This window comes from Puma concolor, chromosome A3 (assembly GCF_028749965.1).
Source record: "Puma concolor isolate L17-30 chromosome A3, mPumCon1.1.hap2, whole genome shotgun sequence".
In the NCBI taxonomy this organism is placed as follows: domain Eukaryota; kingdom Metazoa; phylum Chordata; class Mammalia; order Carnivora; family Felidae; genus Puma; species Puma concolor.
The window spans coordinates 89,239,421-89,258,171 of record NC_141669.1 but is presented as its reverse complement, the minus strand read 5'-3'; the positions used below and the strand labels follow the sequence as shown (position 1 = coordinate 89,258,171).

The following is an 18,751-nucleotide window of genomic DNA, read 5'->3' as shown; positions in this document are numbered from 1 at the left end:
AGTGAAGATGCCGGAAAGGAGAGTTCAACGCCGCGCTGGTTCCAAGGATAGTCACTGGATCAACGAGATAATGTTTTCCCAGATGGTTCTCAAAACTTTGGGCCGTCTCTTCGTAATCTTCATTACGCGATGCCGTGGAAAGAAAAAGCATTTTCAGCCCATTTTGGTGAGCGGGTAAATTGAAAAAACCTTTCTGGAGGCTGTTGGTTAAATAGATTATGTCGGACACGTGTGAATACGAAGCAATACATGTTAAAAATCCATGTTTTTTTAAAAAAGAAGATGTTATATGAGAAAATTTAAAGTGCATAATTAAAAGGCCATAAATACAGTTTTTAGACTATTATAATGGAATAATTTGAATAGCCCCCCAGATTTATATATATTTCAATAGCAGAGCCGTATATACCCAAATATTTACAGTAATCATCTCAGGATGAGTCATCTGTATTTTCCAAATCTTCAAAAATGTTTACTTCCACCACCACGCTCCTCCTCCCCTACGACCCTGAGACTGCTTTTATTGCATGGCTTTCTCAGAACGGGAATAAATCAACTTCTTAAGTCAAATATTCTGACAATGATACTCCTCAACTTATATACAGGTCTGGAAAAAACTTATTTGAATTCAAATTATATTTCAACAATAAAGAATACGTTTTCCATTTAGGGGCGCCTGGGTGGCTTAGTTGGTTGAGCGTCCCACTCTTGGTCTGGGCTCAGGTCATGATCTCACAGTTTGTGTGTGAAATACAGCTCAGCATCTGGCTCTGCGCTTACAGCTGGGAGCCTCCTTTGGATTCTCCCCCTCTATCTCTTTCTCTCTCTCACTCTCTTTTTCTGCCCATCCCTTGCTCACCCTTTCAAAATAAACGTCAAAAAATACATTTACCATTTAAAAATAGTACTTTGTTTTGATTAATTTATCTAATTTATGAAATTACACAGTTTACTTTGAAACGGGAGGTTTTCGGTTCTTTGTATTTTTGCGGTCAGATACATCTTTCATACCTATTCTTTATAAGAAAAACACTACTGTTTTATAAATCATTCTGTTCTTGAGAGCAATTCAAAATGAGCAGAATTCTATAATGAACAAAAATTGTTTTTCTTACTGCAAAACCATTTTTTGGTCAGGACCACTGAACCAGTACAAATGAAGTGAGCCATAACACCTACTAACAGTTTATGTGCATATAAGTGGGCGTCCCTCAGTTGTTCTACCTCGGATGAAGGCAGGGAACTCTACAGTAATCTACACAGCCCCTCCATCCATCCTTTCATTACAGAAAACAATGTTACCAGCAGGCTTTTTTAGAATATCCAGTGTAGGGGCGCCTGGGTGGCTCAGTCGGTTAAGCGGCCGACTTCGGCTCAGGTCATGATCTCGCGGTCCGTGAGTTCGAGCCCCGCGTCGGGCTCTGTGCGGACAGCTCAGAGCCTGGAGCCTGTTTCAGATTCTGTGTCTCCCTCTCTCTGACCCTCCCCGTTCATGCTCGGTCTCTCTCTGTCTCAAAAATAAATAAACGTAAAAAAAAAAAATTTTTTTTTCAAATAAAGAAAGAATATCCAGTGTAATACCAGCTTAGAACAAGTATCAGTGGAAACAATGAACAAGAAAACTTTTAAAAATTGAATCATTATCCTCAGGAATATCTGAGTATATATTGTAACCATAAAACAAAAACAAGTCACTAAAAATGTTTACTTTTGAAATTTGAATTTTAAAATCTTAATTTAAGGATGCCTGGGTGGCTCAGTTGGTTGAACATCCGACCCTTGTTTTTGGCTCAGGTCATCATCTTGTGGTTTGTGAGTCCGAGCCCCACATTGGGCTCTGTGCTGATAGCTCAGACCCTGGAACCTGCTTCAGATTCTGTGTCTCCCTCTCTCTCTGTCCCTACCCCACTCGTGCTCTGTCTCTGTCTCTCTCTCAAAAATAAACATAAAAAATTTTTTTTGTAATCTAAAATCTTAGTTTAAAACAAGTTTTATGTGGTGCCTGAGTAGCTTAGTCTGTTAAGCATCTGACTCTTCATTTCGGCTCAGGTCATGATCTCACAGTTCATGGGATTGAGCCCCTAGTCTGGCTCTGTGCTACATCAGGGAGGCTATTTGGGATTCTCTCTCTCTCTCTCCTCTCTAAATAAATAAACATATTAATTAATTTTATAAAATATTTTCAGTGGTGAAGACATTAAGCATAAAAAGATCATATCCCTTTATACGTAAAGTCTTAATTATCTGGAAAATATCAAACAAATGAAATATGTTGAAATTTTTAACCGGAAGTTTATAATGTTATGGTTATGGATGATTTTTATCTTTTTTTAAATGTAGATGAAATACAATTTTATCCAATCATTTAAAATTAGCCTGGCCTCTTACAGGTCATCTCAGTCTCTCGTTTTTGGTTTTTCCATATTTTCCAAATTTTTTGGAGTAAATATTGCCTTTATAAAGAGAGAAGAGCAGCATTTTGTTTTTTTTTATCTCAATCATATTAGATGTGAATAAGAGAAAAGGAAATGGTTCTGAGATTAGTAATGTGACTAACATACATTAGAAATAACATGTAAAGAGAATATGGTTTGGGATGGAAGATCCTATTTTAGAAAGTTAATTTATTTTTCTTTAGGTGCCATTTATATATCCAAGTGAGGATGCCTAGTAGGTAGATGGAATAGTGGGATGAAGATCTATGATGGATTGGAAGTCGTAAACCTTAGGTGACAGTTGAAACTATGAGTTTGCCTTGGAAAGAAAGTTAGTAGTAACAGCCGTAGATAACAAGTAAGCACTTGCGCTGTTCCATGTCCTTTTCTTAGCATTCACATGTATTAGTTCATTTAATTCTCAACAACTTGAGGAGGGTACTATTATATATTATTATTCTTGGTTTTACAGATACAGAAACCAAGGAAGTGAGCAGTAAGCAACTTTCCCAAGCACATTTACCCAAGCACACTTAATTTTACTATATTACCACCATTAATCTGTTTTAGTCAAAAATTCTGAAAAGGAATGGGCCAAAAAGAGAATCTTCTTGAGGAACTTGGATGACTTTTCTTAAGTACAATTTAGTAAGCTTTAAAAACCTCAATTTTCACCAAATGAGAGGATGAGTCCGACCTTCTGGTCTTTAAAAATAGACATTCTTCTCCATGATGATGTATATTCTAGCCCACATCTTTTCCCAGCATAAACCAGTTACACCCAAATTTATTCTCAAGTAATTACCCCTCCCCCAAATCACACATCTAACTATAATGTTCTCTACAAGGAACTCCTTAGCACGGGGATGAATTGCACTCTAACAGCTCCATCAGTCATGTCGATGCATTGCAAATTCAATTTGAATAAGAGTTGAATTCATAGAAATATTTGGCTTATGACATTTTTCATTAGCAATGGTTTTACCTGATTAATCTGAGTCCTCAACTTCTGAATTAGTTGAGCTAACAGGCATTTAACATTGATGCTGATAAAACAAGTTTCTTTCATCTCCTCAAACACCTCTAGTATCTGTTGCTAATTAGCATCAATTGCAGACACATCTTTCATATATCACATGATTCCTTTTTACTTCAGAACCATTCATACTGTCAGTTTATCCCATCATTTTCTCAGTGCTACCAATTTGAATGATTCTACAGTAATGCCAAACTACTACTTTGTAGACAGCATTTTGAATATTCTCATGGCTTTTGAACTTAATAGACATGATGATATTTAAAATGTTCATAAAGAACCTTAGGAACAAGAGAAACCAACATGATTGCACATTGCCATTTTTTTATTCATGGACATAAGTTATTTTCATTTTAAAACTTTTGCTTTGGTTGCATCTCTGAAAATAAAGGTTTTTGCATGTGCTGCCCTTGACATCCATATAACCTAAACTGTCATGTGCAGAAATTGATCCTTCACCCATCAACTGAGAAAGGATTTGCAACTATCACATGACAGCACAACCCTGCCTGTAATCATGTGAGGCAGAGCTTGTATAAATAATAAATTGAGAAATACATATATGTATGTATATTCTTTGCATGTATATATATGTGTATATATGCACATACATATGTGTGTATGTATGGCTTTGGGAACTGAAACTCCCAAATCAGTGCTATCTAATATAATGTGACCCAACAAGTAACCTAAAATTTTCTAGAAACCACACGTTATTTTTTTTATTAATTTTTGTAATGTTTATTTATTTTTGAGAGAGAGAGAGAGAGAGAGAGAGAGAGAGAGAGTGTGAACAGGTGAGAGGCAGACAGAATCAAAGCAGGCTCCAAGCTGTCAGCACAGAGCCCGACGCAGGGCTCAAACCCACAAACTGTGAGATCATGACCTGAGCCGAAGCTGGACGCTTAACCGACTGAGCCACCCAGGCACCCCTAGAAGCCACACTTTAAAAAGTAAAAACAAACAGGAGAAATCAGCTTTAATAATCTTTCATTCAACCCAATATATTTAAAATAGTGTAATTTCAACATGCATTTAATATAAACATTGTAAATAAGCTACCTTACATTATTTTTTTGTACTAAGCATTTAAAATTTGGTGTATATTTCACATTTACATCTTAATTCAGATGCCAGGTTTTCATCAGTAATACTTGGTCTGTATTTAGATTTCATAAAATTTAGGTTTGAAAAAATAGATTAATATACTCAAGTTGTTCCAAATATACTTAGAAGTTTTCAGTAATTGTATATCAAGTTTCTTTGCTTACTTATTTACGTATCTGTCTAGTTATTTATTGTTAAATATGGAACACTTCATGAATTTGCGTGTCATCCAAGCGCAGGGGCCATGCTAATCTTCTATCATTCCAATTTTAGTCTATGTGCTGCTAGCAGATATCAAGCTTTTAAATTAAATTAAATCAGAGGCACCTGGATGGCTCAGTCGGTTAAGTGTCAAACTTCGGCTCAGGTCATGATCTCACAGTTTATGGGTTCGAGCTCTGCGTTGGGCTCTGTGCTGATGGCTCAAAGCCTGGAGCCTGCTTCGGATTCTGTGTCTCCCTCTTTCTGCCCCTCTCCTGCTCATGTGCTCTCTCTCTCTCTTTTTGAATATAAACATTAAAAAAAATTTTTAATGAATAAATTAATTAAATCAAATTAAAAATTTCATTGCTCAGTAGCACTAGCTACGTTTCTAGTGCTCAAGTGCCATATGTGTCTAGTGTATTGGACAGCACAGTTCTGTATAATTCTGTTGCTTGTTGTTCAGATATTAAACATGAAGAGGAACAGGTTATGTAAGAAAATAGATACTACCTGTAGCACTCAATGTGGCTGAGGGAAATTCCAAAACGTACAGCATCCCAGAAGCTAAAAACCAGAGCTTTAAGGAGAGAATAATTAACAGCATAAAATGCTGCAAAAAGATCAGGAATGATGACTGAGAAAAACTATTTTGAGAGAGACAGAAAGAGAGAGAGAAAACAAGTGGGAGAGGGGCAGAGAGAGAGAGAGAGAGAATCCCAAGCAGGCTCTGCATTGTCAGCGCAGGGCTGGACGCAGAGCTCAAACTCACAAACAATGAGATCATGACTTGAGCCAAAATCAAGAGTGGGATGCTTAACTGATTGAGCCACTCAGGCACCCTGAAAAAAACTCTTTAGACTTGCTTCCTAAAAGTTCATTTTTGAAAGAAATGGTGCAGACAAAAACTAGCATGCAAACTGTGAAGGAGGGATTAGGTGGTAAGGAGATAAAGGCTCAAAATGGTGATTACTGTCTTTTTTTAAGAATTGGAGAGAATTGGTTTTTAAGAATATTGGGAGAATTGGAGGCACCTGGGTGACTCAGTCAGTTGAGCATCCAACTTCAGCTGAGGTCATCATCTCATGGTTCATGGGTTCTAGCCCCCCATCAGGCTCTGTACTGACAGCTCAGAGCCTGGAGCCTGCTTCAGATTCTGTGTCTCCCTCTCTGTCTGCCCTTCCCCCATTTGCTCGCTCGCGCGCTCTCTCTCTCTCTCTCTCTCTCTCTTTCAAAAATAAACATTAAAAAATTTAAATAGGGGGGCGCCTGTGTGGCTCAGTCGGTTAAGCATCTGACTTCAGCTCAGGTCACGATCTCGCGGTCCATGAGTTCGAGCCCCGCGTCGGGCTCTGGGCTGATGGCTCAGAGCCTGGAGCCTGCTTCCGATTCTGTGTCTCCTTCTCTCTCTGCCCCTCCCCCATTCATGCTCTGTCTCTCTCTGTCTCAAAAATAAATAAAAACGTTAAAAAAATTTAAAAAAATATTTAAATAGGGAGAATTGATGTTGGTATTATTGGTAAACAATCATCTTAAAAAACTGCCCATTTGGGGGCTGTATAGTTTATGTACATTTATGAATTTTGATATGTATAGATTCATGGAATCACTTCCACAATCAGGATACAGAACAATTCCATCTTCCACTAAGATTCATTCCCATTATTAGAGTTGCACCCCCAACTGAGCCCTTACCATTGATCATTTCTGTACACTTGAGTTTTGTCTCTTCAAGAATATCATATGAATGGAATCATATAGTATGTAACTTTTTGATATTAGCTTCTTTCACTCAGATAATGACTTTGAAATTCATCCAAGTCTTTGCTTGTGTCAATAGGTTATTCTTTCTCATTGCTGAGTAATATTCCGCAGTATGAATGTACCACAGGCTTATCCATTCATGAGTTGTAGGACATTTGGGTTGTTACCAATTTCTGGTGATTATAAGTAGAGCTGCTATAAACATTTGTATACATCTTTTTCAATGAACATAGTTTTCATTTCTCTAGTGCAAGAGGTAGCAAACTAGGGCTGGCTGCCTATTTCTGCAAATAAAATGCTAATGTAACACAACCTTGCCCACTCATTATATACTATCTTACAGCTGCTTTTGCACTACAGTGACACCATTGAGTAGTTGTTACAGAGACCTATGTTCTTAACCCTAAAATATTTACTTTCTGGCCCTGTAAGGAAAACTTCACTTACACCTGCTCTAAAGACTCAGGAGAGGGATCATTGAGTCCTATGGTGGGTGTCATGTTTAAAATTCTAAAAAACTGCCGAACTGTTTTCTAAAGCAGCTATATAATTGTTGTATTCCCATCAGAAATACATGAAGTCCAGGGGCTCTGCATTATTGTTATCATTTTGCCAGTGTGGAGTAGATCTCATCATGATTGTATTTTAGCCCTTAATAGGCAATATTGTTGAGTGTTTTTTCTCAGGCATATTTGCCATCCACATATCTTGTTTGGTAAACTGTGTTTTATTTGTTGCCCATATTGTAATCAGGTTGTTTGTTGTCTTAGTGTTGAGGCTTGAGAGGACTTTATGTATTCTGATTGCAAGTTCTCTATCAGATATGTGGTTGGCAAACATTTTCTTTCACAGTCTCTACTTTATTTCATTATCTAAACAGTGTCTTCTACAGAGTAAACATTTTTTATTTTGGTGAAGTTCAACTTCCAATTTTTTCTTTTATGAATCATGGTTTTGAAGTCATGTCTAACCTCCAGTCACCAAGGTTTTCTTCCACATCTTACACTTTATATTGATATATATGATCCACTTTGAGTTAATTTTTGCACTAAGTGAGAAATTTATGTTAAGAACTTGGGGCTTAAGGGTGCCTGGGTGGCTCAAGCAGTTAAGCATCTGAATCTTGCTTTCGGCTCAGGTTATGATCTAAGTTTCATGAGTTTGAGCTCCGTGTCACCATCTGCTCTGGCAGCGCGGAGCCTGCTTAGGATTCTCTCTCCCTGTCTCTCTGCTCCCACTCGTGCTGTCTCTGAATAAATAAATAAGTAAATAAGTAAATAAATAAATAAATAAATAAATAAGATTTTGGGTGTTTTTTTGCATAGTGATGTCCAGTTGTCCCCGCACTATCCTTTCTCCATTAAATTGCTATTGCCCCTTTGTGTAAATCAAATGATAGTATTAACATGAGTCTATATCTGGACTCTCCATGTTGTTTCACTGATTTCTGTATTTTTTTGTTGCAGATAATACACTGTCTTGATTACTCTAGCTATATATAAGTCTTATAATCAAGGAATGTAATTCCTCAAGTAGTATGACTCTTCTTTGTCAAAATGCTTCTATGATTCTACCAATATTTTGTCATTACATCCTGTATATGTTTTGTTGGACTATAGTTATTTCATTTTTCATAGAAAAAATGTAAATGGTATTATTTTTTAGATTTTGGCTTTCAGTTGCTTATTGCGAGTATAGAGAAATACAGTTGATTTTTGTATATTGACCTTATATCCTGTGACATTGTTAAATGCACCTCTTAGTTGTAGATTTTTTGTAGGTTACTTGGATTTCACACACTGACAATCATGTAATTTAATCTGTATGCCTTTTATTTCTTTATTTTGCCTTATTTCAGGTCTAGGATTTTTAGTAAATATTGAATAAGACCAGTGAGAGAGAACACTCCATGTTTTCGATCTTAAGGAGAATGACTTTCACTGTTAACTTGATGTTAGCTATAGGTTTAGGTAGATGCCTTTATCAGGTTAAGGAAATTTCTATTATTAGTTTGCTAACAATTTTTATCATGAGTGGACACTCTTTTTTTTTTTAATTTTTTAACGTTTATTTATTTTTGAGACAGAGAGAGACAGAGCATGAACGGGGGAGGGACAGAGAGAGAGGGAGACACAGAATCGGAAACAGGCTCCAGGCTCTGAGCCATCAGCCCAGAGCCCGATGCGGGGCTTGAACTCACAGACCGTGAGATCCTGACCTGAGCTGAAGTCGGACACTTAACCGACTGAGCCACCCAGGCGCCCCATGAGTGGACATTCTTTAAGCTGCTAATATAATTACATTGATTCATTTTAAAATATTAGACCATCCTCGAATACCAGGATAAACCCCACATGGTTGTTATGTGGTTTGCTTGTTAGTTTATTGTGGTAAAATACACATAACATAAAATTTATTACTTTAACCATTTTTAAATGTAGAATTCAATGACATTAAGTACACTTACAATGTTGTGCAACCATCACCACTATCCATTTCCAAAAGTTTTTTTATTGCCCCAAAAAGAAACTCTGTACCCATTAAACAATTAGTTCCCATTCCCCCCATCCACTGGTAACCTCTATTCTACTTTATGACTCTATGAATTTGCCTAGTCTAGGTACCTCTTGTATTTGGAACTATCCAGTATTTGTCCTTTTGTGTCTGGCTTATTTGGCTTAGCATAATGTTTTCAAGGTTCATTCACAGTATAGTATTTTTCAGAATTTTATGGCTTTCCATGGCTGAATATGTATTAACCTTTTGTATACTACTTGATTTGCCAATTTTTGTTGAGGATTTTGCATCTAAATTGAGGGATATTGATATTTTCTAATTTCCTTTGAGATTTTCTCTTTGATTCGTCAATTATTTAGAAGTCTGTTGTTTAATTTCCAGGTGGTTAGAGATTCTCCTGTTCCATTTGCTTTTTCTACTTCCATTAAGGTTAGAGGACATGATTTGCATGTCCTCTTTTAAAATTGTTAAGGTTTGCTTTTTTTTTTAAGGTTTGCTTTATTTTTATTTTAAATTTATTTATTTATTTTGAGAGAGAGAGAAAGAGCACAAAGTGGGGGACGGGCAGAGAGAGAGAATGAGGGAGAGAGAGAATCCCAAGCAGGCTCTGCGCTGTCAGCACAGAACCTGATGCAGGGCTCAGTCTCACAAACCATGAGATCATGACCTGAGCCAAAATCAACTGAGCCACCCAGATGCCCCAAGGCTTGCTTTCTTTTTTAATGATTATTTATTTATTTTGAGAGAGAGAGAGACAAACAGCTTGAGAGGAGAAGGGACAGAGAAAGAGGCACAGAATCCAAAGCAAGCTCCAGACTCCGAGCTATCAGCACAGAGCCCAATGTGGGGCTTGAACCCAACAACCGTAAGATCATGATCTGAACCGAAGTCGGATGCTTAAGTGACTGAGCCACACAGGTGCCTCCCAAGTTTGGTTTCTGATCCAGGATATAGACTGTCTTGGTGAATCATATATGTGCACTTGAAAAGAATGTTTATTCTCCTGTTGAGTGTTCTACAAATGTCAATTAGATCCCATTGGTTATGGTCCTGTTCCATTCTGTGTCTTTACTGATTTTCTATCTACTAGTTATATTGATCATTGAGAGAGGAGTATTGAAGTCCCAAAGTACAATTTTGGATTTATCTATTCCTTCCTTTAGTTCTCTCAGTTTTGGCTTCATGAATTTTGAACCTTCGGTGTCAGATGAAAATACATTTGGGATTGTTGTGTCTTGTTAGTGAATTGACACTTTTATCATTATGCAATAGCCTTCTTTATCCTTGATGATTTCTCTGAAATCTACTTTGTCTGATACTAATATGGCTACTTACTCCATCACTTCTGATTAATGTTTCAATGGTATTTCTTTTTCCATCTCTTTACTTTTAACCTACCTATATATCATTATATTTAACGTTAGTTTCTTATACAGCATATAGTTAGGTATTGTTTTATCCACTCTGATAATGTATAACTTTTAGTTGCTATATTTAGTCCATTTATACCTCATATAATTGTTGATATGTTTGGATTTATGTCTACTGTTAAACTAAATAAATGGTTTCTGTTTGCTCTATTTTTTATTTCTCTGCTTTTTTCTGTATTCTTTTTGGTTATTTGAATATTTTGAATACTAATATTCTCATTTTGTTTTATTATCTTTGACTGTATCTCTTTGCATAGTTGTTTTTTAATTTTTAAAGTTTTTTTTTTTATTGTTTTGAGAGAGAGAGAGAGAGAGAGCAAGTGGTGTAAGGGAAGAGATAGAGGGGAGGGAGAGAATACCAAGCAGGCTTCATATTGCCGGTGCAAAGCTGACACCAGGCTTGAATTCACAAACCGTGAGATCATGACCCGAGGCGGAATCAAGAGTTGGATGCTTAACAGACTAAGCCACCCACGTGCCCCACATCATTGTTTTATAAATGGTAGCTCTATGGATTACAATATACTTAATTATTTATGGATTCCTTAGTGTGAATACTTTATCATTTCAGGTAGACTATAGAAACCTAATGACCAATTAGATATCTTTACCTTCCTCTCCTTATGTTATAGATGTCTCGAAGTACATTTACATTCACTGTAAACTGCACTGAGCAATCTTATAATTTTTCTTTTAGTCATCAAATATATTTTAAAGAACAATAAAGGTAGATCCACTAGACAGAGATCACCAAGGGAATAAAATACTCTAACAACACTGTAAACAAATTAGATCTAAAAGACATCTACAGAAAACTCTACCCAACACAGCAGAATGCATGTTACTCTCAAGTGTACACAGAGCATTCTCCAGCACAGACAGTGTGCCAGGGTATAAGACAAAACTCAAGAAATTAAAAAAAAAAAACAAAACACCCTGAAATCAAACAAAATATGTTTTCTTACAACAATGGAATGAAGGCAGAAATAAATTACAGAAAGAAATCTTAGAAATTCACAAACATGTGCATATTAAACAACATACTTCTAAAATAATCAGTGAGTCTAAAGAAATCACAAGGGAAGTTAGAAAATGCCTTAAGATGAATGAAAATGAAGACACAACATATCAAAACTTATGGGATGAAGTTAAAATGGTACTTGGAAATTAATAGCAGAAAAGTCCTATATTTAAAAAGAAGAATGATCTCAAATGAATAACCTAAACCTGTGCCTTAAGACATAGAAAAAGAAGAGACAACTAAACATAAAGCAAGCAGAAGGAATGAAATAACAAAGATTAGAGCTGAAAATGGTGAAATACAGACTAAAAAAAATAATAGAGAAAACTAAACAAAAAAATTCAATGAAAAAATGGACATAAAACTTACACATTTCTCCAAAGATGATATACACATGGCCAAAAATCATATAAAAAGGTGCTAAACATCACTAATCATTACAGAAATGAAAATTAAAATCACAGTAAGATCATTTTATACCCATTAGGGTGGCTACTATGAAAAACAAAACCAGGAAATGACAAGTGTTGGTGAGATGAGCAGCAGTTGGAATCCCTGTGCACTATTGGAGGGAGCATACAATAGTGCAACCACTATGGAAAACGGTATGACAGTTTCTCAAAAAATTAAAATTAGAATCACCATATGATCCAGCAATCCCATTTGGGTGCATATATATATGAAAGCAGTGGAATCAGTATCTTGATACTTGTACACAAATCTTCCTAAAAGCTTTATTCACAATAGTCAAGAGGTATAAGCAATCCATACATCCATTGACAGATTAATGGATAAACAAAATGTTGTTATATATACAATGGAACTTTATTCAACCTTAAAAAAAAGAGGAATTCCTGTCACATTCTATACCATGAATGAAGTTTGAAGACAATGTGCTAAAGGACATAAGCCAGGCACCAAAAGGCAAATACTGTATGATTCTACTTGTATGAGGTATCTAAAGTAGTCACAGTCAAAGTAACACAAAGTTGGATGGTGGTCACCAGGGAAGGGAGGAGGAGGAAATGGAGAGCTGTTTAATATGTGAATGTGAATTTCAGTTTTGCAAAATGAAAAAGTTATGTAGATCTGTTTAACAACAATGCAAATATACTTAACACTACTGAATTGTACAATTAAAAATGGTTAAGGGGCTCCTGGGTGGCTCAGTCGGTTGGGCTCAGTCAGTTGGGCGTCCGACTTCAGCTCAAGTAATGATCTCACGGTCCGTGAGTTCGAGCCCCGCGTCGGACTCTGGGCTGATGGCTCAGAGCCTAGAGCTTGCTTCCAATTCTGTGTCTCCCTCTCTCTCTGCTCCTCCCCCATTCATGCTCTCTCTCTGTCTCAAAAATAAATGAACGTTAAAAAAACATTTTTTTTTAAGTGGTTAAGATGGTAAATTTAATGTTAGGTATTTTTTACAACAATTAAATTTTTAAAAGTTACTTGAAAAATAGTAGAGAAAATCAAAAGTTAGTTTTTGAAAGGTTTTTAAAAGTGACAAAATTTTAGTTAGATTGACCAAGAAAAATAGACTCAAATTGCTGAAGTCAGGAATTAAATAAGGTATATTAATATTGACTTACAGAAATAAAAAATATTGGGGCACCTGGGTGTCTCAGATGGTTAAGTGTCAGACTCTTGGTTTCAGCTCAGGTCATGATCTCGTGGTTCGTGAGTTCGAGCCCTGAGTCAGGTTCCATTCTGGGAGCCTGCTTGGTATTCTCTCTTCCCCCCCTCTCTGTCCCTCCCCCACTCATGCTCTCTTTCTCTCTTTCTCAAAATAAATAAATAAACTTTTTTTTTTTTTTAAAGAAGTAGTAGGGGAGTCTGGGTGGCTTAGTTAAGGGTCTAACGCTTGGTTTCAGCTCAGGTCATGACTTCTCATGGTTCATGAGTTTGAGCCCCGCATTGGGCTCTGTGCTAGCAGTGGGGAGCCTGCTTGGGATTCTCTCTCCCTTTCTCTCTGCTCCTCCCCCCGCTTATGCTCTTTCTCAAAAATAAGTAAATAAACTCTAAAAGTTTTTCAAAAAATTAAAAAAAAAGAAAAAGGACTATAAAGGAGTACTATGAACAATTATATGCTTGTAAATTAGATAATTTAGATGAAGTAGACAAATTCATAGACAAAAACTACCAAAACAACTTAAGAAGAAATAGAAAATGTGAACAGATCTATAATAAGAGATTGAGTTGGTGATTAAAAAACGCCCAACAATGAAAAGCCCAGGATCCAATCACTTTCCTGGTGAATTCTACTAAACTTTTTTTTTTTATGTTTGTTTATTTATTAAAAATTTTTTTCAATGTTTATTTTTGAGACAGAGACAGACAGAGCATGAACGGGGGAGGGTCAGAGAGAGGGAGACACAGAATTTGAAGCAGGCTCCAGGCTCCCAGCTGTCAGCACAGAGCCCGACGTGGGGCGTGAACTCACAAATCACGAGATCATGACCTGAGCCCAAGTCGGACGCTTAACCGACCAAGCCACCCAGGCGCCCCTGTTTATTTATTTTTGAGGGAGAGAGTGTGTGAGCAAGGGAGGGGCAGAGAGAAAGAGTGACAGAAGATCCCATGCAGGCTGTGTGCTGACAGCAGCAAGCCTGATGTGGGGCTCCACCTCACGGACCGTGAGACCATGACATGAACTGAAGTCGGAGGCTTAACCAACTGAGCCTGAGCCACCCAGGTGCTCTTCTACTAAACTTTTAAATAAGAATGGATGTTTATCCTTCTTCTTCTTTTTTTTTTTTTTTTAATGTTTTTATTTATTTTTGAGAGAGAGAGCACAAGCAGGGGAGCGGCAGAGAGAGAGGGAGACACAAAATCCAGAGCAGGCTCCAGGCTCTGAGCTGCCAGCCCAGAGCTCGATGCAGTGCTTGAACTCACAAACTGCGAGATTATGACCTGAGCCAAGTCGTCCACTCAGCTGACTGAGCCACCCAGGCATCCCAGATGCTGATCCTTCTTAAACTCTTCAAAAACTTAGAAGAGAATGTAACACTTTCTAATGTAATCCATGATGAAACTATTACTCTGATTCCAAAGCCAGAAAAAGACAACAAAAGAAAACTACAGAGCAATATCTTTTAGGAATACACATGCAGAAATCCTTAGCAAAATGGGAGCAAACTGAATCCAGCTTCTACAATAGATTATACCAGGTAGGGCTTATCTCAGGAATGCAAAGTTGGTTCACATACAAAAATAAAACAATTAATTGCAAAATATTAATAGAATTAAAGGAAAAAAATCACATGATCATCTCAACAGGTTCAGAAAAAGCACTTAAAAAACCCCAATCCCTTTCATGGGGATTGGGGAGGGATTCATCCCTCCATCAACAATGAAGGAATAGAAGGGAATTTCTTCACCTGGTAAAGGCTATCTACAAAAAAACAACAGCTGACATCATATTTAATGGCAAAAGACCAAAAACTTTCCCCCTAAGATCAGAAACAAGACAGAGATGTGCTCTTTCACTACCTCTTAAAAAAAATTCTTTTTTTAATGTTTATTTTTGAGAGAGACAGAGACAGAGTGTGAGTGGGGGAGGGGCAGAGAGAAAGGGAGACAGAATCCGAAGCAGGCTCCAGGCTCTGAGCAAGCTGTCAGCACACAGCCTGATGTAGGGCTTGAACTCACAAACCAGGAGATCATGACCTGAACCAAAGTCGGATGCTTAACCAACTGAGCCACCCAGGTGCCCCTCACTGCCTCTTTTTAACATTGTACTGAAGGTTCTAGCCAGGGCAATTAGGCAAGAAAAACAAATAAAAGGCATCCATATAGGAATGGAAGACATAAAAATAACTCTTTCATAAGTGACTTAATCTTATACATGGAAAACTCTTTAAGAGTTCTAAAAAAAACCTATTAGAGCTTAATAATAAAGGAATTCAACAAGGTTGCATATACAAGGTCAATTAAAAATCAATTGTCTTCTGTAAAATAGCAATGAACAATCCAAAATGAAATTAAGAAAACAATTCCATTTAGAATAGCATCAAAAAGAATAAAATACTTCTGAATAAACTTAAAGAAGTATAAGATTTATAGACTCAAAAGTACACATTTTTTAAAGGAATTAAAGAAGACCCAAATAAATGAAAAGATACCCCATATTCATGAATTGGATGAAAATGTGTCCACACACAAGCTTACATATGAATGTTTATAGCAGCATTATCAAAACAGCAAAAGGTGGAAACAACTCAAATGTCCATCAACTGTAAATTTATAAACAAAATGTGGTATACCCACATAACAGTATTATCTAGGGGCACCTGGCTGGCTCAGTTGATACAATTTTAGATTTAAGAACATAGGACTCTTGATCTCGGGCTCATGAGAGTTCAAGTCCCACGTTGGGCGTGGAGCCTACTTAAAAAAAATATTAATCTGGCAAAAAAAGAATGAAGTACTGATGAACCTTGTGGTTCAATGTGGATGAATGTTGACAAAATTATACTAAGTGAAAGAAGCCAGTCAAAAGACAACATATTGTGTAATTCCATTTATGTGAAAATGTACAGAGTATGCAAATTCATAAACACAGAAAGTTGGCTAGTGGCTAGTGGTTGGCTAGTGGATGAGAGTGGGTATTGGGAGTGACTGCTAACACATATGGGGTCTCTTGGGGTGATCGAATTGTTCTATAATTAAATCATGGAAGCGCTGACCAACATTGTGAATATTCTAAAAAGAAAAAAAAAAACTCATTAAATTAAATTAAATTAAATCCTCTGGAGAGTGTGGGTATTTTTGTTAAGGCAGACAATCTAGCTGGTTAGGTTCAAACCACAAATTCCAACTCGCCTTCTGTGGTCTATGGTTCCAAAGTCAGTTCAGTTTCCAGAGTGCTGACAGGGCTATTCAAGTTCTGTCCCACTTGTGTGCCATCTAGTGGCCAACTGAGGACCGTGGACGGTGGTCTGTCAGTTCAGCTCAGTTCTTTGGTATGTGGAGCAGGACCAGGTCCGTCCAGGGGTCGCTCCGAAAGGGGCCCTGGAGTTCATAAACAGGTTTGTAGGGTCACTTCCCTGAGCAACTCTCTCTGGGAAATTTCCCTGTTACTTTTGTTTCCTGCAGGTTCTAGTTTTTAGTCTTCTGATCAGAAAACTGAGGTTTTACCTAATCAGCTCTGCCAGGCATTTTGCATTTCCGGCCAAACAGCAGGAGGACGGAGTCGGAATAAAAACAACACCATTTTTACCCTCTTGGGTTTCACCCTGTTGGGCCTACAGCTCAGTTGGAGAACTCTCTCCCCTTCAGAGTTTTGGCTCCTGGGACCCAACTAAATGGGAATTCTCACAGGTTCTTTTCACAGGCTGTTCTCTTTGCCTGGAAAGCTCCTTTCCCTTTTCTCCCTCAGGAAAGCTCTGCAGTGTCTTTCAGCCCCAGTTCAGCCATCACCACCTTTGGAAAATCTTTCTAGACTCCCTAGAATTAACCATTTTCTCCTCTGAGAAATTTCTCCTCATCCTACTCCTATTTCTAATGTTGGTTCTTACTGCTCTATGTTCTGAGTCATTTTTTAATGGCCCCTGGTACACTGTGAGCTTTCTAAGGCCTGAACGTTTATTGCTGTTTCACTGTCTTCCAGTGCAGTGGCTGGCAAAAGTGTACACTCAATAAATGTTTCTTGAATTTGTTTACTTTTAGTTTACCCTCTCTCCACTCCTATTTGGCGTCTTTTTATCTGGTATGGGAAATTCATTAAGCTCATTAGAATTGTGTGTAGGGGCACCTGGGTGGCTCAGAAGGTTAAACTTCCAACTTCGGTTCAGGTCACAATCTCACAGTTTGTGGGTTCGAGCGTACATCGGGCTCTGTGCTGACAGCTCAGAGCCTGGAGCCTGCTTTGGATTCTGTGTCTCCCTCGCTCTGTGCCCCTCCCCTGCTCGTGCTCTGTCTCTCTCAAAAATAAAAATAATAAAAACATTTCTAAAAAATTTTTAAAAGGGCACCTGGGGGCTCAGTTGGCTAAATGACCAACTCTTGGCTTCGCTCAGGTCATGGTCTCACAGTTTATGAGTTCGAGTCCCACATCAGGCTCCTCAGCTGGCAGCATGGCAACTGCTCTCTCTCCCACTCTCTCTCCCACTGTCTGCCCTTCCCCCTCTCGCTGTCTCTGTCTCTCTCAAAATAAATAAACTTAAAAAAAAAAAAAAAAAAAGAATTGCGTGTAAACTAAGCAGGTGACAAGCAAGGGCCTAAGAGATTTTTCTGGGTAATGAACATTCGTGCATGGACTTTATATATCTTTGGTGTTTTTAAAGCTTCTGTTTTCTACTTTTTGCCTGTATTCTGGCAGAAGTTGCCAGAAAGCTTGGTTCCAAATAGTTTAGAACTCATCACTGTACACAAAATTAAAAGGCCTTAGCTGTCCTCTGAAGGAATTTACAACTTGAAACAGGGAAATAGCCATGTCAAGTTTTCAAAAGTAGAGAATAATATTCAAGAATGATACCTCCTGATTAAATGTGGGGTTTAGAGGGATTATTAATTGGAAAGCAGTAGGAATAATTTTCAAAATGTTGATATGTTGACCCCAATAAACCCTCTTATGGGATGTTAAAGATATGTGCAAATGAATATCCTTTTAGTAAGCTACTGCTTTCATGCTTGTCTCTAACAATTTGGGGATTGAGATCTTCTTCTTGGTCCATATAAACAAAACTTAGGTTTCTAGTAGGAACACAAGCCAGTCACCTGCGGTACAATTTTAGATTGAAGAAGCTACTTGCCTGTTGCCCGGATTAGTGACAGTCATCAAGTGGAGGTTGTCTACTTGATCTTGTGGCATCAAGAATTCTAATATGACAGCGAGATTAGAAAGTACAGAAGGAGGGGCGCCTGGGTGGCGCAGTCGGTTGAGCGTCCGACTTCAGCCAGGTCACGATCTCGCGGTCCGTGAGTTCGAGCCCCGTGTCAGGCTCTGGGCTGATGGCTCGGAGCCTGGAGCCTGTTTCCGATTCTGTGTCTCCCTCTCTCTCTGCCCCTCCCCCGTTCATGCTCTGTCTCTCTCTGTCCCAAAAATAAATAAACATTGAAAAAAAAAATTAAAAAAAAAAAAAAAAAGAAAGTACAGAAGGAAATTCCAAAGTTTTAGACGTGAGAAAAAATGATGTTTTTTCCTTCTGAAACACTGGGGTCTCCCCAGTGGAGTCAGGTGACACAGGAGCAAGTGCACTTGTGTGGCCCCACGGTGACTGGAGATTCTAGGTGAGGGGGTGTG

At 37.8% G+C, this 18,751-nt stretch overlaps 1 pseudogene; it reads right to left on the bottom strand.

Moving 5' to 3' along the window:
- Nucleotides 1-4,772: 4,772 nt before the first annotated feature.
- Nucleotides 4,773-4,869, bottom strand: LOC112869798 (U6 spliceosomal RNA; annotated as a pseudogene).
- Between the last annotated feature and the right edge of the window lie 13,882 nt (nt 4,870-18,751).